The sequence below is a fragment of the Rhipicephalus microplus genome, chromosome 5, assembly GCF_043290135.1.
Source record: "Rhipicephalus microplus isolate Deutch F79 chromosome 5, USDA_Rmic, whole genome shotgun sequence".
Classification (NCBI taxonomy): Eukaryota; Metazoa; Arthropoda; class Arachnida; order Ixodida; family Ixodidae; genus Rhipicephalus; species Rhipicephalus microplus.
The window spans coordinates 127,136,222-127,162,848 of record NC_134704.1 but is presented as its reverse complement, the minus strand read 5'-3'; the positions used below and the strand labels follow the sequence as shown (position 1 = coordinate 127,162,848).

The following is a 26,627-nucleotide window of genomic DNA, read 5'->3' as shown; positions in this document are numbered from 1 at the left end:
GTTAAAATAAAGTTAGCAGGGCGTGGTTTCGATCCACGAACTTCTTGGTTATGGGCCCATCACGCTTCCACTGCGCCACTCTGCTGCACTCTAGTTACGTGATAAAATGTGCAGTAAGAAACTGCGCACTTATGCAATAGAAAATAAAATTAGCAGAGCATAGTTTCGATCGACTGACAACTGGGTTATGGGCCCAGCACGCTTCCACTGCGCCCTTCTGCTGTATTATAGTTCGGTGAAAAAATGTGCAGTAAGAAACTGCGCACTTAGGCAAAAGAAAATAAAATTAGCAGAGCGTGGTTTCGATCCACGGACACCTGGTTTATGGGCCCAGCACGCTTTCACTGCGCCCCTCCACTGCACTCTAGTTACGTGAGAAAATGTGCCGTAAGAAACTGCACACAATGCAAAGAAAATAAAATTAGCAGAGCGTGGTTTCCATCCAAGAACCTCTGAGTTACAGGTTCAGCACGCTTTCACTGCGCCACCCTCCTGCAGTACAGCTATGTGGGAAAAGGTGCAGTAAGAAAGTGGGCACTAATGCAAAAGAATATATATTTAGCAGAGCGTGGTTTTGACCTATGGACCGCTGGGATATGGCCTCTGCAAACTCCAACTACGCCACTCTACTGCACTGTAGTAACGTGGGAAAATAGGCAGTAAGAATGTGCGCACTAATGCAAAAGAAAATGGAATTAGCAGAGCGTAGTTTCGATCCACGCACCTCTGGGTTATGGGCCCAGCCCGCTCCCACTGCGCCACTCTGCTGCACTCTAGTTGCGTGAGAGAATGTGGAGTAAGAAACTGCGCACTTATGCAAAAGAAAATAAATTAGCAGATCGTGGTTTCGATCCACGGACCTCTGGGTTTTGGGCCCAGCACGCTTCCACTGCGCCACTCTGCTGCACTCTAGTTACGTGATAAAATGTGCAGTAAGAAACTGCGCACTTATGCAAAAGAAAATAAAATTAGCAGAGCGTAGTTTCGATCGACGGACAACTGGGTTATGGGCCCAGCACGCTTCTACTGCGCCCCTCCGCTGCACTCTAGTTACGTGGGAAAATGTGCAGTAAGAAAGTATGCACTAATGCAAAAGAAAATAAAATTAGCAGAGCGTGGTTTCGATCCACGGACCTCTGGGTTATGGGCCCAGCCCGCTTCCAGTGCGCCACTCTGCTGCACTCTAGTTACGTGAGAAAATGTGCAGTAAGAAACTGCACACAATGCAAAGAAAAGGAAATTAGCAGAGCGTGGTTTCGATCCACGGAGACCTGGGTTATGGGCCCAGCACGCTTTCACTGCGCCCCTCCGCTGCACTCTAGTTACGTGGGAAAATGTGCAGTAAGAAAGTATGCACTAATGCAAAAGAAAATAAAATGAGCAGAGCGTGGTTTCGATCCACGGACCTCTGGGTTATGGGCCCAGCCCGCTTCCACTGCGCCACTCTGCTGCACTCTAGTTACGTGAGAAAATGTGCAGTAAGAAACTGCACACAATGCAAAGATTATAAAATTAGCAGAGCGTGGTTTCCATCCAAGAACCTCTGGGTTACGGGTTCAGCACGCTTTCACTGCGCCACTCTCCTGCAGTACAGTTATGTGGGAAAAGGTGCAGTAAGAAAGTGGACACTAATGCAAAAGAATATGTAATTAGCAGAGCGTGGTTTTGACCTATGGACCGCTGGGATATGGCTTCAGCAAACTCCAACTGCGCCACTCTACTGCACTGTAGTTACGTGGGAAAATAGGCAGTAGGAATGTGCGCACTAATGCAAAAGAAAATGGAATTAACAGAGCGTGGTTTTGATCCACGGACCTCTGGGTAATGGGCCCAGCACGCTTCCACTGCACCACTCTGCTGCATTCTACTTACGTGGCAAAATGTGCAGTAAGAAAGTGCGCAGTAATGCAAAAAGAATATCAAATTAGCAGAGCGTGCTTTCGATCCACGGACTTCTGGGTTATGGGCCCAGCACGCTTTCACTGCGCCACTCTGCTGCAATTTAGTTACGTGGAAAAATGTGCAGTCAGAAAGTGCGCACCGATGCAAAAAAATTATAAAATTAGCAGAGCGTGCTTTCGATCCACGGACCTCTGGGTTATGGGCCCAGCACGCTTCCACTGCGCCACTCTGCTGCACTCTAGTTACGTGAGAAAATGTGCAGTAAGAAACTGCGCACTAATGCAAATGAAAATAAAGTTAGCAGGGCGTGGTTTCAATCCACGAACCTCTGGGTTATGACCCAGCACGCTTCCACTGCGCCACTCTGCTGCACTCTAATTCCGTGGAAAAATGTGCAGTAAGAAAGTACGCACTGTGCGAAAGAATAATAAATTAGCAGAGCGTGGTTTCGATCCACGGACCTCTGGGTTATGGGCCCAGCACGCTTCCACTGCGCCACTCTGCTGCACTCTAGTTACGTGAAAAAATGCGCAGTAAGAAACTGCGCACTTATGCAACAGAAAATAAAATTAGCAGAGCGTAGTTTCAATCCACGGACAACTGGGTTATGGCCGCAGCACGCTTCCACTGCGCCACTCTGCTGCATTCTAGTCATGTGGGAAATTTGCAGTAAGAAAGTGCGCACTAATGCAAAAAGAATATAAAATTAGCAGAGCGTGGTTTCGATCCACGGACCTTGGGGTGGTGGGCCAAGCACGCTTACACTGCGCCCCTCTGCTGCACTCTAGGTACATGAAAAAATGGGCAGTAAGAAAGTGCACACTATCGCAAGTTAAAATAAAGTTAGCAGGGCGGGGTTTCGATCCACGAACTTCTTTGTTATGGGCCCAGCACGTTTCCACTGCGCCACTCTGCTGCACTCTAGTTACGTGATAAATTGTGCAGTAAGAAACTGCGCTCTTATGCAATAGAAAATAAAATTAGCAGAGCATAGTTTCGATCGACTGACAACTGGGTTATGGGCCCAGCACGCTTCCACTGCGCCCTTCTGCTGTATTATAGTTCGGTGAAAAAATGTGCAGTAAGAAACTGCGCACTTAGGCAAAAGAAAATAAAATTAGCAGAGCGTGGTTTCGATCCACGGACCTCTGGGTACTGGGCCCAGCACGCTTCTACTGTGCCGCTCTTCTGCCCTCAAGTTACTTGAGAAAATGTGCAGTAGGAAACTGCGCACTTATGCAAAAGAAAATAAAATTAGCAGAGCGTGGTTTCAATCCACGAGCACATGGGTTATGGCCCCAGCACGCTTCCACTGCGCCACTCTGCTGCATTCTAGTCATGTGGGAATTTTGAAGTAAGAAAGTGTGCAGTAATGCAAAAAGAATATCAAATTAGCAGAGCGTGCTTTCGATCCACGGACCTCTGGGTTATGGGCCCAGCACGCTTCCACTGCGCCACTCTGCTGCACTCTAGTTACGTGAGAGAATGTGCAGTAAGAAACTGCGTACTAATGCAAAAAATTGTACAAATCGCAGAGCGTGGTTTCGATCCACGGACATCTGGGTTATGGGCCCAGCACGCTTCCACTGCGCCACTCTACTGCACTCAAGTTACGTGAGAAAATGTGCAGTAGGAAACTGCGCACTTATGCAAAAGAAAATAAAATTAGCAGAGCGGGGGTTTCGATCCACGGACACATGGGTTATGGCCCCAGCACGCTTCCACTGGGCCACTCTGCTGCATTATAGTGAGGTGGGAAATTTTGCAGTAAGAAAGTGCCCACTAATGCAAAAAGAATATAAAATTAGCAGAGCGTGGTTTCGATCCACGGACCTCTGGGTGATGGGCCAAGCACGCTTACACTGCGCTCTCTGCTGCACTCTAGTTACGTGAAAAAATGGGCAATCAGAAAGTGCACACTATTGCAAATGAAAATAAAGTTAGCAGGGCGTGGTTTCAATCCACGAACCTCTGGGTTATGACCCAGCACGCTTCCACTGCGCCACTCTGCTGCACTCTAATTCCGTGGAAAAATGTGCTGTAAGAAAGTACGCACTGTGCGAAAGAATAATAAATTAGCATAGCGTGGTTTCGATCCACGGAGACCTGGGTTATGGGCCCAGCACGCTTTCACTGCGCCCCTCCGCTGCACTCTAGTTACGTGGGAAAATGTGCAGTAAGAAAGTATGCACTAATGCAAAAGAAAATAAAATGAGCAGAGCGTGGTTTCGATCCACGGACCTCTGGGTTATGGGCCCAGCCCGCTTCCACTGCGCCACTCTGCTGCACTCTAGTTACGTGAGAAAATGTGCAGTCAGAAAGTACGCACTGTGCGAAAGAATAATAAATTAGCAGAGCGCGGTTTCGATCCACGGACCTCTGGGTTATGGGCCCAGCACGCTTCCACTGCGCCACTCTGCTGCACTCTAGTTACGTGAAAAAATGCGCAGTAAGAAACTGCGCACTTATGCAACAGAAAATAAAATTAGCAGAGCGTAGTTTCAATCCACGGACAACTGGGTTATGGGCCGAGCACGCTTCCACTGCGCCCTTCTGCTGTATTCTAGTTCGTTGAGAAAATGTGCAGTAAGAAACTGCGCGCTTATGCAAAAGAAAATAAAATTAGCAGAGCGTGGTTTCGATCCACGGACACCTGGGTTATGGCCGCAGCACGCTTCCACTGCGCCACTCTGCTGCATTCTAGTCATGTGGGAAAATTGCAGTAAGAAAGTGCGCACTAATGCAAAAAGAATATAAAATTAGCAGAGCGTGGTTTAGATCCACGGACCTTGGGGTGATGGGCCAAGCACGCTTACACTGCGCCCCTCTGCTGCACTCTAGGTACATGAAAAAATGGGCAGTAAGAAAGTGTACACTATCGCAAGTTAAAATAAAGTTAGCAGGGCGTGGTTTCGATCCACGAACTTCTTGGTTATGGGCCCAGCACGCTTCCACTGCACCACTCTGCTGCACTCTGGTTACGTGATAAAATGTGCAGTAAGAAACTGCGCACTTATGCAATAGAAAATAAAATTAGCAGAGCATAGTTTCGATCGACTGACAACTGGGTTATGGGCCCAGCACGCTTCCACTGCGCCCTTCTGCTGTATTATAGTTCGGTGAAAAAATGTGCAGTAAGAAACTGCGCACTTAGGCAAAAGAAAATAAAATTAGCAGAGCGTGGTTTCGATCCACGGACACCTGGTTTATGGGCCCAGCACGCTTTCACTGCGCCCCTCCACTGCACTCTAGTTACGTGAGAAAATGTGCAGTAAGAAACTGCACACAATGCAAAGAAAATAAAATTGGCAGAGCGTGGTTTCCATCCAAGAACCTCTGAGTTACAGGTTCAGCACGCTTTCACTGCGCCACCCTCCTGCAGTACAGCTATGTGGGAAAAGGTGCAGTAAGAAAGTGGGCACTAATGCAAAAGAATATATATTTAGCAGAGCGTGGTTTTTACCTATGGACCGCTGGGATATGGCCTCTGCAAACTCCAACTACGCCACTCTACTGCACTGTAGTAACGTGGGAAAATAGGCAGTAAGAATGTGCGCACTAATGCAAAAGAAAATGGAATTAGCAGAGCGTAGTTTCGATCCACGCACCTCTGGGTTATGGGCCCAGCCCGCTCCCACTGCGCCACTCTGCTGCACTCTAGTTGCGTGAGAAAATGTGCAGTAAGAAACTGCACACAATGCTAAGAAAATAAAATTAGCAGAGCGTGGTTTCCATCCAAGAACCTCTGGGTTACAGGTTCAGCATGCTTTCACTGCGCCACTCTGCTGCATTCTAGTCATGTGGAAATTTTGCAGTAAGAAATTGCGCAGTAATGCAAAAAGAATATCAAATTAGCAGAGCGTGCTTTCGATCCACGGACCTCTGGGTTATGGGCCCAGCACGCTTCCACTGCGCCACTCTGCTGCACTCAAGTTACGTGAGAAAATGTGCAGTAGGAAACTGCGCACTTATGCAAAAGAAAATAAAATTAGCAGAGCGGTGTTTCGATCCTCGGACACATGGGTTATGGCCCCAGCACGCTTCCACTGCGCCACTCTGCTGCATTATAGTCAGGTGGGAAATTTTGCAGTAAGAAAGTGCCCACTAATGCAAAAAGAATATAAAATTAGCAGAGCATGGTTTCGATCCACGGACCTCTGGGTGATGGGCCAAGCACGCTTACACTGCGCCCCTCTGCTGCACACTAGTTACGTGAAAAAATGGGCAGTAAGAAAGTGCACACTATTGCAAAAGAAAATAAAATTAGCAGAGCGGTGTTTCGATCCTCGGACACATGGGTTATGGCCCCAGCACGCTTCCACTGCGCCACTCTGCTGCATTATAGTCAGGTGGGAAATTTTGCAGTAAGAAAGTGCCCACTAATTCAAAAAGAATATAAAATTAGCAGAGCATGGTTTCGATCCACGGACCTCTGGGTGATGGGCCAAGCACGCTTACACTGCGCCCCTCTGCTGCACTCTAGGTACATGAAAAAATGGGCAGTAAGAAAGTGCACACTATCGCAACTTAAAATAAAGTTAGCAGGGCGTGGTTTCGATCCACGAACTTCTTGGTTATGGGCCAAGCACGCTTCCACTGCGCCACTCTGCTGCACTCTAGTTACGTGATAAAATGTGCAGTAGGAAACTGCGCACTTATGCAAAAGAAAATAAATTAGCAGATCGTGGTTTCGATCCACGGACCTCTGGGTTTTGGGCCCAGCACGCTTCCACTGCGCCACTCTGCTGCACTCTAGTTACGTGATAAAATGTGCAGTAAGAAACTGCGCACTTATGCAAAAGAAAATAAAATTAGCAGAGCGTAGTTTCGATCGACGGACAACTGGGTTATGGGCCCAGCACGCTTCTACTGCGCCCCTCCGCTGCACTCTAGTTACGTGGGAAAATGTGCAGTAAGAAAGTATGCACTAATGCAAAAGAAAATAAAATTAGCAGAGCGTGGTTTCGATCCACGGACCTCTGGGTTATGGGCCCATCCCGCTTCCACTGCGCCACTCTAATGCACTCTAGTTACGTGAGAAAATGTGCAGTAAGAAACTGCACACAATGCAAAGAAAATGAAATTAGCAGAGCGTGGTTTCGATCCACGGAGACCAGGGTTATGGGCCCAGCACGCTTTCACTGCGCCCCTCCGCTGCACTCTAGTTACGTGGGAAAATGTGCAGTAAGAAAGTATGCACTAATGCAAAAGAAAATAAAATGAGCAGAGCGTGGTTTCGATCCACGGACCTCTGGGTTATGGGCCCAGCCCGCTTCCACTGCGCCACTCTGCTGCACTCTTGTTACGTGAGAAAATGTGCAGTAAGAAACTGCACACAATGCAAAGATTATAAAATTAGCAGAGCGTGGTTTCCATCCAAGAACCTCTGGGTTACGGGTTCAGCACGCTTTCACTGCGCCACTCTCCTGCAGTACAGTTATGTGGGAAAAGGTGCAGTAAGAAAGTGGGCACTAATGCAAAAGAATATGTAATTAGCAGAGCGTGGTTTTGACCTATGGACCGCTGGGATATGGCCTCAGCAAACTCCAACTGCGCCACTCTACTGCACTGTAGTTACGTGGGAAAATAGGCAGTAGGAATGTGCGCACTAATGCAAAAGAAAATGGAATTAGCAGAGCGTGGTTTTGATCCAGGACCTCTGGGTAATGGGCCCAGCACGCTTCCACTGCACCACTCTGCTGCATTCTACTTACGTGGCAAAATGTGCAGTAAGAAAGTGCGCAGTAATGCAAAAAGAATATCAAATTAGCAGAGCGTGCTTTCGATCCACGGACTTCTGGGTTATGGGCCCAGCACGCTTTCACTGCGCCACTCTGCTGCAATTTAGTTACGTGGGAAAATGTGCAGTCAGAAAGTGCGCACCGATGCAAAAAACTTATAAAATTAGCAGAGCGTGCTTTCGATCCACGGACCTCTGGGTTATGGGCCCAGCACGCTTCCACTGCGCCACTCTGCTGCACTCTAGTTACGTGAGAAAATGGGAAGTAAGAAAGTGCACACTATTGCAAATGAAAATAAAGTTAGCAGGGCGTGGTTTCAATCCACGAACCTCTGGGTTATGACCCAGCACGCTTCTACTGCGCCACTCTGCTGCACTCTAGTTACGTGAAAAAATGCGCAGTAAGAAACTGCGCACTTATGCAACAGAAAATAAAATTAGCAGAGCGTAGTTTCAATCCACGGACAACTGGGTTATGGCCGCAGCACGCTTCCACTGCGCCACTCTGCTGCATTCTGGTCATGTGGGAAATTTGCAGTAAGAAAGTGCGCACTAATGAAAAAAGAATATAAAATTAGCAGAGCGTGGTTTCGATCCACGGACCTTGGGGTGATGGGCCAAGCACGCTTACACTGCGCCCCTCTGCTGCACTCTAGGTACATGAAAAAATGGGCAGTAAGAAAGTGCACACTATCGCAAGTTAAAATAAAGTTAGCAGGGCGTGGTTTCGATCCACGAACTTCTTGGTTATGGGCCCAGCACGCTTCCACTGCGCCACTCTGCTGCACTCTAGTTACGTGATAAATTGTGCAGTAAGAAACTGCGCACTTATGGAATAGAAAATAAAATTAGCAGAGCATAGTTTCGATCGACTGACAACTGGGTTATGGGCCCAGCACGCTTCCACTGCGCCCTTCTGCTGTATTATAGTTCGGTGAAAAAATGTGCAGTAAGAAACTGCGCACTTAGGCAAAAGAAAATAAAATTAGCAGAGCGTGGTTTCGATCCACGGACAGCTGGTTTATGGGCCCAGCACGCTTTCACTGCGCCCCTCCACTGCACTCTAGTTACGTGAGAAAATGTGCAGTAAGAAACTGCACACAATGCAAAGAAAATAAAATTAGCAGAGCGTGGTTTCCGTCCGAGAACCTCTGAGTTACAGGTTCAGCACGCTTTCACTGCGCCACCCTCCTGCAGTACAGCTATGTGGGAAAAGGTGCAGTAAGAAAGTGGGCACTAATGCAAAAGAATATATATTTAGCAGAGCGTGGTTTTGACCTATGGACCGCTGGGATATGGCCTCTGCAAACTCCAACTACGCCACTCTACTGCACTGTAGTAACGTGGGAAAATAGGCAGTAAGAATGTGCGCACTAATGCAAAAGAAAATGGAATTAGCAGAGCGTAGTTTCGATCCACGCACCTCTGGGTTATGGGCCCAGCCCGCTCCCACTGCGCCCCTCCGCTGCACTCTAGTTACGTGGGAAAATGTGCAGTAAGAAAGTATGCACTAATGCAAAAAAAAAATAAAATTAGCAGAGCGTGGTTTCGATCCACGGACCTCTGGGTTATGGGCCCAGCCCGCTTCCACTGCGCCACTCTGCTGCACTCTAGTTACGTGAGAAAATGTGCAGTAAGAAACTGGACACAATGCAAAGAAAATGAAATTAGCAGAGCGTGGTTTCGATCCACGGAGACCTGGGTTATGGGCCCAGCACGCTTTCACTGCGCCCCTCCGCTGCTCTCTAGTTACGTGGGAAAATGTGCAGTAAGAAAGTATGCACTAATGCAAAAGAAAATAAGATGAGCAGAGTGTGGTTTCGATCCACGGACTTCTGGGTTATGGGCCCAGCACGCTTTCACTGCGCCACTCTGCTGCAATTTAGTTACGTGGGAAAATGTGCAGTCAGAAAGTGCGCACCGATGCAAAAAACTTATAAAATTAGCAGAGCGTGCTTTCGATCCACGGACCTCTGGGTTATGGGCCCAGCACGCTTCCACTGTGCCACTCTGCTGCACTCTAGTTATGTGAGAAAATGTGCAGTAAGAAACTGCGCACTAATGCAAAAACTTGTACAAATTGCAGAGCGTGGTTGCGATACACGGACCTCTGGGTTATGGGCCCAGCACGCTTCTACTGTGCCGCTCTTCTGCACTCAAGTTACTTGAGAAAATGTGCAGTAGGAAACTGCGCACTTATGCAAAAGAAAATAAAATTAGCAGAGCGTGGTTTCGATCCACGAACACATGGGTTATGGCCCCAGCACGCTTCCACTGCGCCACTCTGCTGCATTCTAGTCATGTGGGAATTTTGAAGTAAGAAAGTGTGCAGTAATGCAAAAAGAATATCAAATTAGCAGAGCGTGCTTTCGATCCGCGGACCTCTGGGTTATGGGCCCAGCACGCTTCCACTGCGCCACTCTGCTGCATTCTAGTTACGTGAGAGAATGTGCAGTAAGAAACTGCGTACTAATGCAAAAAATTGTACAAATCGCAGAGCGTGGTTTCGATCCACGGACATCTGGGTTATGGGCCCAGCACGCTTCCACTGCGCCACTCTGCTGCACTCAAGTTACGTGAGAAAATGTGCAGTAGGAAACTGCGCACTTATGCAAAAGAAAATAAAATTAGCAGAGCGGGGTTTCGATCCACGGACACATGGGTTATGGCCCCAGCACACTTCCACTGGGCCACTCTGCTGCATTATAGTCAGGTGGGAAATTTTGCAGTAAGAAAGTGCCCACTAATGCAAAAAGAATATAAAATTAGCAGAGCGTGGTTTTGATCCACGGACCTCTGGGTGATGGGCCAAGCACGCTTACACTGCGCTCTCTGCTGCACTCTAGTTACGTGAAAAAATGGGCAATCAGAAAGTGCACACTATTGCAAATGAAAATAAAGTTAGCAGGGCGTGGTTTCAATCCACGAACCTCTGGGTTATGACCCAGCACGCTTCCACTGCGCCACTCTGCTGCACTCTAATTCCGTGGAAAAATGTGCTGTAAGAAAGTACGCACTGTGCGAAAGAATAATAAATTAGCAGAGCGTGGTTTCGATCCACGGAGACCTGGGTTATGGGCCCAGCACGCTTTCACTGCGCCCCTCCGCTGCACTCTAGTTACGTGGGAAAATGTGCAGTAAGAAAGTATGCACTAATGCAAAAGAAAATAAAATGAGCAGAGAGTGGTTTCGATCCACGGACCTCTGGGTTATGGGCCCAGCACGCTTCCACTGCACCACTCTGCTGCATTCTACTTACGTGGCAAAATGTGCAGTAAGAAAGTGCGCAGTAATGCAAAAAGAATATCAAATTAGCAGAGCGTGCTTTCGATCCACGGACTTCTGGGTTATGGGCCCAGCACGCTTTCACTGCGCCACTCTGCTGCAATTTAGTTACGTGGAAAAATGTGCAGTCAGAAAGTGCGCACCGATGCAAAAAAATTATAAAATTAGCAGAGCGTGCTTTCGATCCACGGACCTCTGGGTTATGGGCCCAGCACGCTTCCACTGCGCCACTCTGCTGCACTCTAGTTACGTGAGAAAATGTGCAGTAAGAAACTGCGCACTAATGCAAAAAATTGTACAAATCGCAGAGCGTGGTTTCGATCCATGGACCTCTGGGTTATGGGCCCAGCACGCTTCTACTGTGCCGCTCTTCTGCACTCAAGTTACTTGAGAAAATGTGCAGTAGGAAACTGCGCACTTATGCAAAAGAAAATAAAATTAGCAGAGCGTGGTTTCGATCCACGGACACAAGGGTTATGGCCCCAGCACGCTTCCACTGCGCCACTCTGCTGCACTCTAGTTACGTGAGAGAATGTGGAGTAAGAAACTGCGTACTAATGCAAAAATTGTACAAATCGCAGAGCGTGGTTTCGATCCACGGACCTCTGGGTTATGGGCCCAACACGCTTCCACTGCGCCACTCTGCTGCACTCAGGTTACGTGAGAAAATGTGCAGTAAGAAACTGCGCACTTATGCAAAAGAAAATAAAATTAGCGGAGCGGGGTTTCGATCCACGGACACATGGGTTATGGCCCAAGCACGCTTCCACTGGGCCACTCTGCTGCATTATAGTCAGGTGGGAAATTTTGCAGTAAGAAAGTGCCCACTAATGCAAAAAGAATATAAAATTAGCAGAGCGTGGTTTCGATCCACGGACCTCTGGGTGATGGGCCAAGCACGCTTACACTGCGCCCCTCTGCTGCACTCTAGTTACGTGAAAAAATGGGCAGTAAGAAAGTGCACACTGTTGCAAATGAAGATAAAGTTAGCAGGGCGTGGTTTCAATCCACGAACCTCTGGGTTATGACCCAGCACGCTTCCACTGCGCCACTCTGCTGCACTCTAATTCCGTGGAAAAATGTGCAGTAAGAAAGTACGCACTGTGCGAAAGAATAATAAATTAGCAGAGCGTGGTTTCGATCCACGGACCTCTAGGTTATGGGCCCAGCACGCTTCCACTGCGCCACTCTGCTGCACTCTAGTTACGTGAAAAAATGCGCAGTAAGAAACTGCGCACTTATGCAACAGAAAATAAAATTAGCAGAGCGTAGTTTTGATCCACGGACAACTGGGTTATGGGCCCAGCACGCTTCCACTGCGCCCTTCTGCTGTATTCTAGTTCGTTGAGAAAATGTGCAGTAAAAAACTGCGCGCTTATGCAAAAGAAACTAAAATTAGCAGAGCGTGGTTTCGATCCACGGACACCTGGGTTATGGCCGCAGCACGCTTCCAGTGCGCCACTAAGCCGCATTATAGTCAGGTGGGAAATTTGCAGTAAGAAAGTGCCCACTAATGCAAAAAGAATATAAAATTAGCAGAGCGTGGTTTCGATCCACGGACCTCTGGGTGATGGGCCAAGCACGCTTACACGGCGCCCCTCTGCTGCACTCTAGTTACGTGAAAAAATGGGCAGTAAGGAAGTGCACACTATTGCAAATGAAAATAAAGTTAGCAGGGCGTGGTTTCGATCCACGAACCTCTGGGTTATGACCCAGCACGCTTCCACTGCGCCACTCTGCTGCACTCTAGTTACGTGAGAAAATGCGCAGTAAGAAACTGCGCACTTATGCAAAAGAAAATAAAATTAGCAGAGCTAGTTTCAATCCACGGACAACAGGGTTATGGGCCCAGCACGCTTCCACTGCGCCCTTCTGTGTATTCTAGTTCGTTGAGAAAATGTGCAGTAAGAAACTGCGCGCTTATGCAAAAGAAAATAAAATTAGCAGAGCGAGGTTTCGATTCACGGACACCTGGGTCATGGGCCCAGCACGCTTTCACTGCGCCACTCTGCTGCATTCTATTTACGTGGGAAAATGTGCAGTAAGAAAGTGCGCACTAATGCAAAATAAAATAAAATTAGCAGAGCGTGGTTTCAATCCAAGGACCTCTGGGTTATGGGCCAAGCATGCTTCCACTGCGCCACTCTGCTGCACTCTAGTTACGTGAGAAAATGTGCAGTAAGAAACTGCGCACTTATGCAAAAGAAAACAAAATTAGCAGAGCGTGGTTTCGATCCACGGACATCTGGGTTATGGCCCCAGCACGCTTCCACTGCGCAACTCTGCTGTATTCTAGTCATGTGGGAAATTTGCAGTAAGAAAGTGCGCACTAATGCAAAAAGAATATCAAATTAGCAGAGCGAGGTTTCGATCCACAAACCTCAGGGTTATTGGGCCAAGGACGCTTAAACTGCGCCCTCTGCTGCACCCTAGTTACGTGAAAAAATAGGCAGCAAGAAAGTGCACACTATTGCAAATGAAAATAAAGTTAGCAGGGCGTGGTTTCGATCCACGAACCTCTGGGTTATAACCCAGCAGGCTTCCACCACGCCACTCTGCTGCACTCTAGTTACATGGGATAATGTGCAGTTAGATTAGAAACTGCGCACTAATGCTAAAGGATATAAAATTACCAGAGCGTGGTTTAGATCCATGGACCTCTGAATTATAGGCCCAGACCGCTTCCACTGCAACACTCTGCGGCACTCTAATTACGTGAGAAATTGTGCAGTAAGAAACTGCGCACTAATGCAAAAGAACTATACAATTTGCAGAGCGGGGTTTCGATCCACGGACCTCTGGGTTATGGACCCAGCACGCTTCCACTGCGCCACTCGGCTGCACTCTAGTTACGTGAGAAAATGTGCAGTGAGAAACTGCGCACTAAAGCAAAAAATCATACAATTAGCAGAGCGTGGTTTCGATCTACGAATTTCTGGGTTATGAGCCCAGCACGCTTCCACTGCGCCACTCTGCTGCACTCTAGTTACGTTAGAAAATGTGCAGAAAGAAACTGCGCACTTATCCAAAAGAAAATAAAACTAGCAGAGCGTGGTTTCGATCCACGGACACCTGGGTTATGGCCCCAGCACGCTTTCACTGCGCCACTCCACAGCATTCTAGTCATGTGGGAAATTTGCAGTAAGAAAGTGCGCACTAATGCAAAAAGAATATCAAATTAGCAGATCGTGGTTTCGATCCACGGACGCCTGGGTTATGGCCCCAGCACGCTTCCACTGCGCCACTCTGCTGCATTCTAGTCATGTGGGAAATTTGAAGTAAGAAAGTGCGCACTAATGCAAAAAGAATATCAAATTAGCAGAGCGTGGTTTTGATCCACGGACCTCTGGGTTATGGGCCAAGCACGCTTACACTGCGCCCCTTTGCTGCACTCTAGTTACGTGAAAAAATGGGCAGTAGGAAAGTGCACACTATTGCAAATGAAAATAAAGTTAGCAGGGCTTGGTTTCGATCCACGAACCTCTGGGTTATGACCCAGCACGCTTCCACTGCGCAACTCTGCTGCACTCTAATTACGTGGAAAAATGTGCAGTAAGAAAGTACGCACTAATGCAAAAGAATAATAAATTTGCAGATCGTGGTTTCAATCCACGGACCTCTGGGTTATGGGCTCAGCACGCTTCCACTGCGCCACTCTACTGCACTCTAGCTACGTAGAAAATGTGCAGTAAGAAACTGCGCACTTATGCAAAAGAAAATAAAATTAGCAGAGCATGGTTTTGATCCACGGACACCTGGGTTATGGGCCCAGCACACTTCCACTGCTCCCTTCTGCTGTATTCAAGTTCTTTGAGAAAATGTGCCGTAAAAAAGTTTGCACTAATGCACAAGAATATAAAATTAGCAAAGCGTGGTTTCAATCTACGGACCTCTGGGTTATGGGCCCAGCACGCTTCCACTGCGCCACTCTGCTGCACTCTAGTTACTTGAGAAAATGTGCCGTAAGAACCTGCGCAATAATCCAAAGGATATAAAATTAGCAGAGCGTGGTTTCGATCAACGGACCTCTGGGTTATGGGCCCAGCACGCTTCCACAGCGCCACTCTGCTGCACTCTAGTTACGTGGGAAAAAGTGCAGTAGGAAAGTGCGCACTAATGCAAAAAATTATACAATTCGCAGAGCGTCGTTTCGATCCACGGACCTTTGGGTTATGGGCCCAGCACAATTCCATAGCGCCACTCTGCTGCACTCCAGTTACGTGAGAAAAAGTGCAGTAGGAAACTGCGCACTGATGCAAAAAATTATACAATTAGCAGAGCGTGGTTTCGATCCACGGACCTCTGGGTCATGGGCTCAGCACGCTTCCACTGTGCCACTCTGCTGCACTCTAGCTACGTGAGAAAATGTGCAGTAAGAAACTGCGTACGTATGCAAAAGAAAATAAAATTCGCAGAGCGTGGTTTCGATCCACGGACCTCTGGGTTATGGGCCAAGCACGCTTACACTGCGCCCCTCTGCTGCGCTCTAGTTACGTGAAAAAATAAGCAGTAAGATAGTGCACACTATTGCAAATGAAAATAAAATTAGCAGAGCGTGGTTTCGACCCACGGACAGCTGGGTTATGGCCCAAGCACGCTTCCACTGTGCCACTCTGCTGCACTCGAGTTACGTCAGAAAATGTGCAGTAAGAAACTGCGCACTAATACAAGGATATAAAATTAGCAGTGCGTGGTTTCGATCAACGGACCTCTGGGTTATGGGCCCAGCACGCCTCTACTGCGCCACTCTGCTTCACTCTAGTTACGATGGAAAACGTCAGTAAGAAAGTGCACACTATTGCAAATGAAAATAAATTTATACGGGTGTGTTTTTGATCCACGAACCTCTGGGTTATGACCCAGCACGCTTTCACTTCGCCACTCTGCTGCACTCTAGTTACGTGGAAAATGTGCAGTAAGAAAGTTCGCACTTATGCAGAAGAAAATAAAACTAGCAGAGCGTGGTTTCTATCCACGGACCTCTGGGTTATGGGCCCAGCACGCTTCCACTGCGCCACTCTGCTGCACTCTAGTTACGTGAAAAAATGTGCAGTGAGAATCTGCGCACTAATGCAAAAAATCATACAATTAGGAGAGCGTGGTTTCAATCTACGGACCTCTGGGTTATGGGCCCAGCACGCTTCCACTGCGCCACTCTGCTGCACTCTAGTTACGTGAGAAAATGTGCAGTAAGAAACTACGCACCCATGCACAATGAAATAAAATTAGCAGAGCGTGGTCTAGATCCACGGACAGCTGGGTTATAGCCCCAGCATGCTTTCACTGCGCCACTCTGCTGCATTCTAGTCATGTGAGAAATTTGCTGTAAGAAAGCGCGCACTAATGAAAAAATAATATCAAATTAGGAGAGCGTGGTTTCGATACACGGACCTCTGGGTCATGGGCTCAGCACGCTTCCTCTGTGCCACTCTGCTGCACTCTAGCTACGTGAGAAAATGTGCAGTAAGAACGTGCGCAATAATCCAAAGGATATAAAATTAGCAGAGCGTGGTTTCGATCAACGGACCTCTGGGTTATGGGCCCAGCACCCTTCCACTGCTCCACTCTGCTGCATATTAGCTACGTAAAAAATTGTGCAGTAAGAAAGTCCGCAGTAATGGAAAAAGAATATCAAATTAGTAGAGCGTGATTTCGATCCACGGACATGTGGGTTATAGCCCCAGCACGCTTCCACTGCGCCATTCTGCTGCACTCTAGTTACGTCAGAAAATGTGCAGTAAGAAACTGCGCACTAATACAAGGATATGAAATTAGCTGCGCGTGGTTTCGATCAACGGACCTCTGGGTTATGGGACCAGGACGCCTTCACTGCGCCACTCTGCTTCACTCTAGTTACGATGAAAAACATCAGTAAGAAAGTGCACACTATTGCAAATGAAAATAAAGTTAGCAGGGTGTGGTTTCGATCCACGGACAGCTGGGTTATGGCCCCAGCAGGCTTCCACTGTTCCACTCTGCTGCATTCTAGTCTTGTGAGAAATTTGCAGTAAGAAAGTGCGCACTAATGCAAAATTAATATCAAATTAGCCGAGCGTGGTTTCGATCCACGGACCTCTGGGTTATGGGCAAAGCACGCTTCCACTGCGCCCCTCTGCTGCACTCTAGTTACGTGAAAAACTGGGCAGTAAGAAAGTGCTCAAAATTTCAAATGAAAGTAAAGTTACCAGGGCGTGGTTTCAATCCATGGGCACCTGGGTTATGGGCCCAGCACGCTTCCACTGCGCCACTATGCCGCACTCTAGACACGTGAGAAAATGTGCAGTAAGAACCTGCGCAATAATTCAAAGGATATAAAATTAGCAGAGCGTGGTTTCGATCAACGGGCCTCTGGGTTACTGGCCCAGCACGCTTCTACTGCTCCACTCTGCTGCATATTAGCTACGTGGAAAAATGCCCAGTAAGAAACTGCGCACTTATGCAAAAGAAAATAAAATTAGCAGAGCGTGGTTACGATCCACGGACACCTGGGTTATGGCCCCAGCACGCTTCCACTGCGCCACTCTGCGTCGCTCTAGTTACGTGAGAAAATGTGCAGTGAGAAACTGCGCACTAATGCCAAAATTCATACAAGTAGCAGAGCGTGGTTTCGATCTACGGACCTCTGCATTATGGGCCCAGCACGTTTCCACTGCGCCACTCTGCTGCACTCTAGTTACGTGAGAAAATGTGCAGGAAGAAACTGCGCACTTATGCAAAAGAACCTCTGGTTATGGGCCAAGCACGCTTACACTGCGCCACTCATCTGCACTCTAGTTTCTAGGTACCTGAGAAAATGTGCAGTAAGAATCTGCGCAATAATCCAAAGGATATAAAATTAGCAGAGCGTGGTTTCGATCAACGCACCTCTGGGTTAAGGGCCCAGCACCCTTCCACTGCTCCACTCTGCTGCATATTAGCTACGTAGAAATTTGTGCATTAAGAAAGTGCGCAGTAATGAAAAAAGAATATCAAATTAGCAGAGCGTGAATTCGATCTATGCAAAAGAAAATAAAATTAGCAGAGCGTGGTTTTGATCCACGGACACCTGGGATATGGCCCCAGCACGCTTCCACTGCGCCACTCTGCTGCATTCTAGTCATGTGAGAAATTTGCAGTAAGAAAGTGCGCACAAATGCAAAAAGAATATCAAATTAGCAGAGCGTGGTTTTGATCCACGGACCTCTGGGTGATGGGCCCAGTACGCTTCCACTGCGCCACTCTACTGCACTCAAGTTACGTGAGAAAATGTGCAGTAAGAAACTGCGCACTTATGCAAAAGAAAATAAAATTAGCAGAGCGTGGTTCTATCCACGGACTTTTGGGTTATGGGCCTAGCACGCTTCCACTGCACCACTCTGCTGCACTCTAGTTACGTGAGAAAATGTGCAGTAAGAAACTGCGCACTTATGCAAAAGAAAATAAAATTAGCAGAGCGTGGTTTCGATCCACGGGCACCTGGGTAATGGCCCCAGCACGCTTTTACTGCGCCACTCTGCTGCAGTCTAGTCGTGTGAGAAATTTGCAGTAAGAAAGTGCGCACTAATGCAAAAAGAATATCAAATTAGCAGCGCGTGGTTTCGATCCACGGACCTCTGGGATTTGGGCCAAGCACGCTTGCACTGCGCCACTCATCTGCACTCTAGTTTCTAGGTACCTGAGAAAATGTGCAGTAAGAATCTGCGCAATAATCCAAAGGATATAAAATTAGCAGAGCGTGGTTACGATCAACGCACCTCTGGGTTAAGGGCCCAGCACCCTTCCACTGCTCCACTCTGCTGCATATTAGCTACGTAGAAATTTGTGCATTAAGAAAGTGCGCAGTAATGAAAAAAGAATATCAAATTAGCAGAGCGTGAATTCGATCTACGGACTTGTGGGTTATAGGCCCAGCACGCTTCCACTGCGCCACTCTGCTGCACTCTAGTTACGTGAGAAAATGTGCAGTAAGAAAGTGCACACTATTGCAAATGAAAATAAAGTTAGCAGGGTGTGGTTTTGATCCACAAACCTCTGGGTTATGACCCAGCACGCTTCCACTTCGCCACTCTGCTGCACTCTAGTTACGTGAGAAAATGTGCAGTAAAAAACTGCGCACTAATACTAGGATATAAAATTAGCAGCGCGTGGTTTCGATCAACGGACCTCTGGCTTATGGGCCCAGCACGCCTCCACTTCGCCACTCTGCTGCACTCTAGTTACGTGAGAAAATGTGCAGTAAAAAAGTACGCACTAATGCAAAAGAATAATAAATTAGCAGAGCGTGGTTTCGATCCACGGACCTCTGGGTTATGGGCCCAGCACGCTTCCACTGCGCCACTCTACTGCACTCGAGCTACGTAGAAATTGTGCAGTAAGAAACTGCGCACTTATGCAAAAGAAAATAAAAGTAGCAGAGCATGGTTTTGATCCATGGACACCTGGGTTATGGGCCCAGCACGCTCGCACTGCACCCTTCTGCTGTATTCTAGTTCGTTGAGAAAATGTGCTGTAAGAAAGTGAGCACAAATGCACAAGAATATAAAATTAGCAAAGTGTGGTTTCAATCCACGGACCTCTGGGTTAAGGGCCCAGCACGCTTCCACTGCGCCACTCTGCTGCATATTAGCTACGTGGAAAATTGTGCAGTAAGAACGTACGCATTATTGCAAGAGATAATAAAATTAGCAGAGCGAGATTCCGATATATGGATATCTGGGTTATGGCCCCAGCACGCTTCCAACACGCCACTCTGCTGCACTCTAACTACGTGGGAAAATGTGCAGTGAGGAAGTACGCACTAATGCAAAAGAAAATAAAATTAGCAGAGCGTGGTTTCTATCCACGGACCTCTGAGTTATGAGCCCAGCAGCTTTCCACTGCGCCACTCTGCTGCACTGTAGTTACGAGGGAAAATGTGCAGTAAGAAAGTACGAACTAATGCAAAGGAAAATAAAGTTAGCAGAGCGTGGTTTCCATCCACGGACCTCTGGGTTACGGGCTCAGCACGCTTCCACTCCGCCACTCTGCTGCACTATAGTTATGTGGGAAAATGTGCAGTAAGAAAGTGCGCACTAATGCAAAAAAATATATAATTAGCAGAGCGTTGTTTTGATCCATGGACCGCTGGGATATGGCCTCAGCAAACTCCCACTACGCCACTCTACTGTTTTGTAGTTTTGTGGGGTAATGGGCAGTAAGAATGTGCGCACTAATGCAAAAAAAATAGAATTAGCAGAGCGTGGTGTCGATCCACGGACCTCTGCGTTATGGGCCCAGCAAGCTTTCACTGCGCTACTCGGCTGCATTCTAGTCATGTGGAAAATTTGGAGTAAGAAAGTGCGCAGTAATGCAAAAAGAATATCAAATTAGCAGAGCGTGGTTTTGATTCACGGACCTCTGGGTTATGGGCCCAGCACGCCTCCACTGCGCCACTCTGCTGCACTCTAGTTACGTGGAAAACGTGCAGTAGGAAAGTGCGCACTACTGCCAAAAAAAAAAGAGCTCTAGGAGCGTGTTTTCGATCCACGGACCTCTGGGTAATGGGCCCAGCACGCCTCCACTGCGCCACTCTGCTGCACTCTAGTTACGTGGGAAAACGTGCAGTAGGAAAGTGCGCACTACTGCCAAAAAAAATAAAGCTCTAGGAGCGTGTTTTCAATTCACGGACCTCTGGGTTATGGGCTCAGCACGCTTCCACTGTGCCACTCTGCTGCACTCTAGCTACGTGAGAAAATCTGCAGTAAGAGACTGCGCACTTATGCAAAAGAAAATAAAATTAGCAGAGCATGGTTTTGATCCACGGACACCTGGGTTATGGACCAAGCACGCTTCCACTGCGCCCTTCTCCTGTATTCTAGATCGTTGAGAAAATGTGCCGTAAGAAAGTGTGCACTAATGCACACGAATATAAAATTACCAAAGCGTGTTTTCAATCCACGGACGTCTGGGTTATGGGCCCAGCACGCTTCCACTGCGCCACTCTGCTGCACTCTAGTTACGTGAAAAAATGGGCAGTAAGAAACTGCGCACTAATACAAGGATATAAAATTAGCAGCGCGTGGTTTCGATCAACGGACCTCTGGGTTATGGGCCCAGCACGCCTTCACTGCGCCACTCTGCTGCACTCTAGTTACATGAGAAAACGTGCAGTAAGAAACTGCATCTTATGCAAAAGGAAATAAAATTAGCAGAGCGCGGTTTTGATCCACGGACCTCTGGGTTATGGGTAAAGCACGCTTACACTGCGCCACTCTTCTGCACTCTAGTTACCTGAGAAAATGTGCAGTAAGAACCTGCGCAATAATCCAAAGGATAAAAAATTAGCAGAGCGTGGTTTCGATCAACGGACTTCTGGGTTATGGGCCCAGCACCCTTCCACTGCTCCACTCTGCTGCATATTAGCTACGTAAAAATTGTGCAGTAAGAAAGTGTGCACTAATGCAAAAGAAAATAAAATTAGCAGAGCGTGGTTTCTATCCACGGACCTTTGGGTTATGGGCCCAGCACGCTTCCACTGCGCCACTCTGCTGCACTCTAGTTACGTGAGAAAATGTTCAGTGAGAAACTGCGCACTAAAGCAAAAAATCATACAATTAGCAGAGCGTGGTTTCGATCTACGAATTTCTGGGTTATTAGCCCAGCACGCTTCAACTGCGCCACTCTGCTGCACTCTAGTTACGTTAGAAAATGTGCAGTAAGAAACTGCGCACTTATCCAAAAGAAAATAAAATTAGCAGAGCGTGGTTTCGATCCACGGACCTTTGGGTGATGGGCCCAGTACGCTTCCACTGCGCCACTCTACTGCACTCAAGTTACGTGAGAAAATGTGCAGTAAGAAACTGCGCACTTATGCAAAAGAAAATAAAATTAGCAGAGCGTGGTTTTATCCACGGACCTCTTGGTTATGGGCCCAGAACGCTTCCACTGCACCACTCTACTGCACTCAAGATACGTGATAAATGTGCAGTAAGAAACTGCGCACTTATGCAAAAGAAAATAAAATTAGCAGAGCGTGGTTTCGATCCACGGACACCTGGGTTATGGCCCCAGCACGCTTCCACTGCGCCACTCTGCTGCATTCTAGTCATGTGGGAAATTTGCAGTAAGAAAGTGCGCACTAATGCAAAACGAATATCAAATTAGCAGAGCGTGGTTTTGATCCACGGACCTCTGGGTTATGACCCAGCACGCTTCCACTTCGCCACTCTGCTGCACTCTAGTTACGTGAGAAAATGTGCAGTAAAAAACTGCGCACTAATACTAGGATATAAAATTAGCAGCGCGTGGTTTCGATCAACGGACCTCTGGCTTATGGGCCCAGCACGCCTCCACTGCGCCACTCTGCTGCACTCTAGTTACGTGAGAAAATGTGCAGTAAAAAAGTACGCACTAATGCAAAAGAATAATAAATTAGCAGAGCGTGGTTTCGATCCACGGACGTCTGGGTTATGGGCCCAGCACGCTTCCACTGCGCCACTCTACTGCACTCGAGCTACGTAGAAATTGTGCAGTAAGAAACTGCGCACTTATGCAAAAGAAAATAAAATTAGCAGAGCATGGTTTTGATCCACGGACACCTGGGTTATGGGCCCAGCACGCTCGCACTGCACCCTTCTGCTGTATTCTAGTTCGTTGAGAAAATGTGCTGTAAGAAAGTGAGCACAAATGCACAAGAATATAAAATAAGCAAAGTGTGGTTTCAATCCACGGACCTCTGGGTTATGGGCCCAGCACGCTTCCACTGCGCCACTCTGCTGCATATTAGCTGCGTGGAAAATTCTGCAGTAAGAACGTACGCATTATTGCAAGAGATAATAAAATTAGCAGAGCGAGATTCCGATAAACGGATATCTGGGTTATGGGCCCAGCACGCTCGCACTGCACCCTTCTGCTGTATTCTAGTTCGTTGAGAAAATGTGCTGTAAGAAAGTGAGCACAAATGCACAAGAATATAAAATAAGCAGAGCGTGGTTTCGATCAACGGGCCTCTAGGTTATGAGCCCAGCACGCTTCCACTGCTCCACTCTGCTGCATATTAGCTACGTGAAAAAATGTGCAGTAAGAATTTGCGCACTAATGCAAAAGAAAATGAAGTTAGCCGAGCGTGGTTTCGATCCACGGACCTCTGGGTTATGGGCCCAGCACGCTTCCACTGCGCCACTCTGCGTCACTCTAGTTACGTGAGAAAATGTGCAGTGAGAAAGTGCGCACTAATGCAAAAATTGATACAATTAGCAGAGCGTGGTTTCGATCCACGGACCTCTGCGTTATGGGCCCAGCACGCTTCCACTGCGCCACTCTGCTGCACTCTACATACGTGGAAAAATGTGCAGTAAGAAAGTACGCACTAATGCAAAATAGTAATAAATTAGCAGAGCGTGGTTTCAATCCACGGACCTCTGGATTATGGGCCCAGCATGCTTCCACCACGCCAATCTGCTGCACTCTAGTTACGAGGGAAAGTGTGCAGTAAGAAAGTACGAACTAATACAAAGGAAAATAAAATTAGCAGAGCGTGGTTTCGATCCACGGACCTCTGGGTTACGGGCTCATCACGCTTCCACTGCGCCACTCTGCTGCACTGTAGTTATGCGAGAAAATGTGCAGTAAGAAAGTGCGCAGTAATGCAAAAAGAATATCAAATTAGCAGAGCATGGTTTCGATCCACGGACCTCTGGGTTATGGGCCCAGCACGCCTCCACTGCGCCACTCTGCTGCACTCTAGTTACGTGGGAAAAAGTGCAGTAGGAAAGTGCGCACTACTGCAAAAGAAAATAAAGCTCTAGGAGCGTGTTTTCAATCCACGGACCTCTGGGTTATGGGCCCAGCACGCTTCCACTGCGCCACTCTGCTGCACTCTAGTTACGTGAGAAAACGTGCAGTAAGAAACTGCATCTTATGCAAAAGGAAATAAAATTAGCAGAGCGTGGTTTCGACCCACTGACAGCTGGGTTATGGCCCCAGCACGCTTCCACTGTGCCACTCTGCGGCATTCTAGTCATGTGAGAAATTTGCAGTAAGAGAGTGCGCACTAATGCAAAAAGAATATCAAATTAGCAGAGCGTGGTTTCGATCCACGGACCTCTGGGTTATGGGCCAAGCACGCTTCCACTGCGCCCCTCTGCTGCACTCTAGTTACGTGAAAAAAGGGGCAGTAAGAAAGTGCTCACAATTTCAAATGAAAATAATGTTACCAGGGCATGGTTTCGATCCACGAACCTCTGGGTTACGGGCTCAGCACGCTTCCACTGCGCCACTCTGCTGCACTATAGCTATGTGGGAAAATGTGCAGTAAGAAAATGCGCACTAATGAAAAAGAATATATAATTAGCAGAGCGTGGTTTTGATCCATGGACCGCTGGGATATGGCCTCAGTAAACTCCCACTACGCCACTCTACTGCTTTGTAGTTATGTGGGGAAATGGGCAGTAAAAATGTGCGCACTAATGCAAAAGAAAGTAGAATTAGCAGAGCGTGGTTTCGATCCCGGACCTCTGCGTTATGGGCCTAGCACGCTTTCACTGCGCCACTCTGCTGCACTCTACATACGTGGAAAAATGTGCAGTAAGAAAGTACGCACTAATGCAAAATAATAATAAATTAGCAGAGCGTGGTTTCAATCCACGGAACTCTGGATTATGGGCCCAGCATGCTTCCACCACGCCAATCTGCTGCACTCTAGTTACGTGGGAAAAAGTGCAGTAGGAAAGTGCGCACTACTGCAAAAAAAAATAAAGCTCTAGGAGCGTGTTTTCGATCCACGGACCTCTGGGTTATGAGCCCAGCACGCTTACACCGCGGCACTCTGCTGCATTTTGGTTACGTGGGAAAATGTGCAGTCAGAAAGTGCGCACCAATGCAAAAAATTATACAATTAGCAGAGCGTCGTTTCGATCCACGGACCTTTGGGTTATGGGCCCAGCACAATTCCATAGCGCCACTCTGCTGCACTCTAGTTACGTGAGAAAATGTGCAGTAGGAAACTGCGCACTGATGCAAAAAATTATACAATTAGCAGAGCGTGGCTTCGATGCACGAACCTCTGGGTCATGGACTCAGCACGCTTCCACTGTGCCACTCTGCTGCACTCTAGCTACGTGAGAAAATGTGCAGTAAGAAACTGCGTACTTATGCAAAAGAAAATAAAATTCGCAGAGCGTGGTTTTGATCCACGGACACCCGGATTATGGGCCCAGCATACTTCCACTGCCCCCTTCTGCTGTATTCTAGTTCGGTGAGAAAATGTGCGGTAAGAAAGTGTTGACTAAAGCACAAAAATATAAAATTAGCAAAGCGTGGTTTCGAATCACGGACCCCTGGGTTATGGGCCCAGCACGCTTCCACTGCGCCACTATGCTGCACTCTAGATACGTGAGAAATTGTGCAGCAAGAACCTGTGCAATAATCCAAAGGATATAAAATTAGCAGAGCGTGGTTTAGATCAACGGGCCTCTGGGTTATGGGCCCAGCACGCTTCCACTGCTCCACTCTGCTGCATATTAGCTACGTTGAAAAATGTGCAGTAAGAAAGTCCGCAGTAATGAAAAAAGAATATCAAATTAGTAGAGCGTGCTTTCGATCCACGGACCTGTGGGTTATAGGCCCAGCACGCTTCCACTGCGCCATTCTGCTGCACTCGAGTTACGTCAGAAAATGTGCAGTAAGAAACTGCGCAGTAATACAAGGATATAAAATTAGCAGTGCGTGGTTTCGATCAACGGACCTCTGGGTTATGGGCCCAGGACGCCTCCACTGCGCCCCTCAGCTGCACTCTAGTTACGTGAAAAAATGGGCAGTAAGATAGTGCACACTATTGCAAATGAAAATAAAATTAGCAGAGCGTGGTTTCGACCCACGGACAGCTGGGTTATGGCCCAAGCACGCTTCCACTGTGCCACTCTGCTGCATTCTAGTCACATGAGAAATTTGCAGTAAGAGAGTGCGCACTAATGCAAAAAGAATATGAAATTAGCAGAGCGTGGTTTCGATCCACGGACCTCTGGGTTATGGGCCAAGCACGCTTCCACTGCGCCCCTCTGCTGCACTCTAGTTACGTGAAAAAAGGGGCAGTAAGAAAGTGCTCACAATTTCAAATGAAAATAAAGTTACCAGGCGCGGTTTCGATCCACGAACTTCTGGGTTACGGGCTCAGCGCGCTTCCACTGCGCCACTCTGCTGCACTATAGTTATGTGGGAAAATGTGCAGTGAGAAAGTGCGCACTAATGCAAAAGAATATATATTTAGCAGAGCATGGTTTTGATCCATGGACCGCTGGGATATGGCCTCAGTACACTCCCACTACGCCACTCTACTGCTTTGTAGTTATGTTGGGAAATGGGCAGTAAAAATGTGCGCACTAATGCAAAAGAAAGTAGAATTAGCAGAGCGTGGTTTCGATCCACGGACCTCTGCGTTATGGGCCCAGCACGCTTTCACTGCGCCACTCTGCTGCACTCTACATACGTGGAAAAATGTGAAGTAAGAAAGTACGCACTAATGCAAAAGAATAATAAATTAGCAGAGCGTGGTTTCAATCCACGGACCTCTGGATTATGGGCCCAGCATGCTTCCACCACGCCAATCTGCTGCACTCTAGTTACGTGGGAAAAAGTGCAGTAGGAAAGTGCGCACTACTGCAAAAGAAAATAAAGCTCTAGGAGCGTCTTTTCGATCCACGGACCTCTGGGTTATGGGCCCAGCACGCTTACACCGCGGCACTCT

The 26,627-nt window shown here is 47.7% G+C and overlaps 2 non-coding genes across 2 annotated transcripts; both read right to left on the bottom strand.

Moving 5' to 3' along the window:
- Positions 1-832: 832 nt before the first annotated feature.
- TRNAL-CAA (transfer RNA leucine (anticodon CAA)) lies at positions 833-904 on the bottom strand. Its single transcript has one exon. It is a non-coding gene; the product is annotated as a tRNA-Leu (tRNA).
- A 5,673-nt stretch (positions 905-6,577) lies between these two features.
- TRNAL-CAA (transfer RNA leucine (anticodon CAA)) lies at positions 6,578-6,649 on the bottom strand. Its single transcript has one exon. It is a non-coding gene; the product is annotated as a tRNA-Leu (tRNA).
- Positions 6,650-26,627: the final 19,978 nt, after the last annotated feature.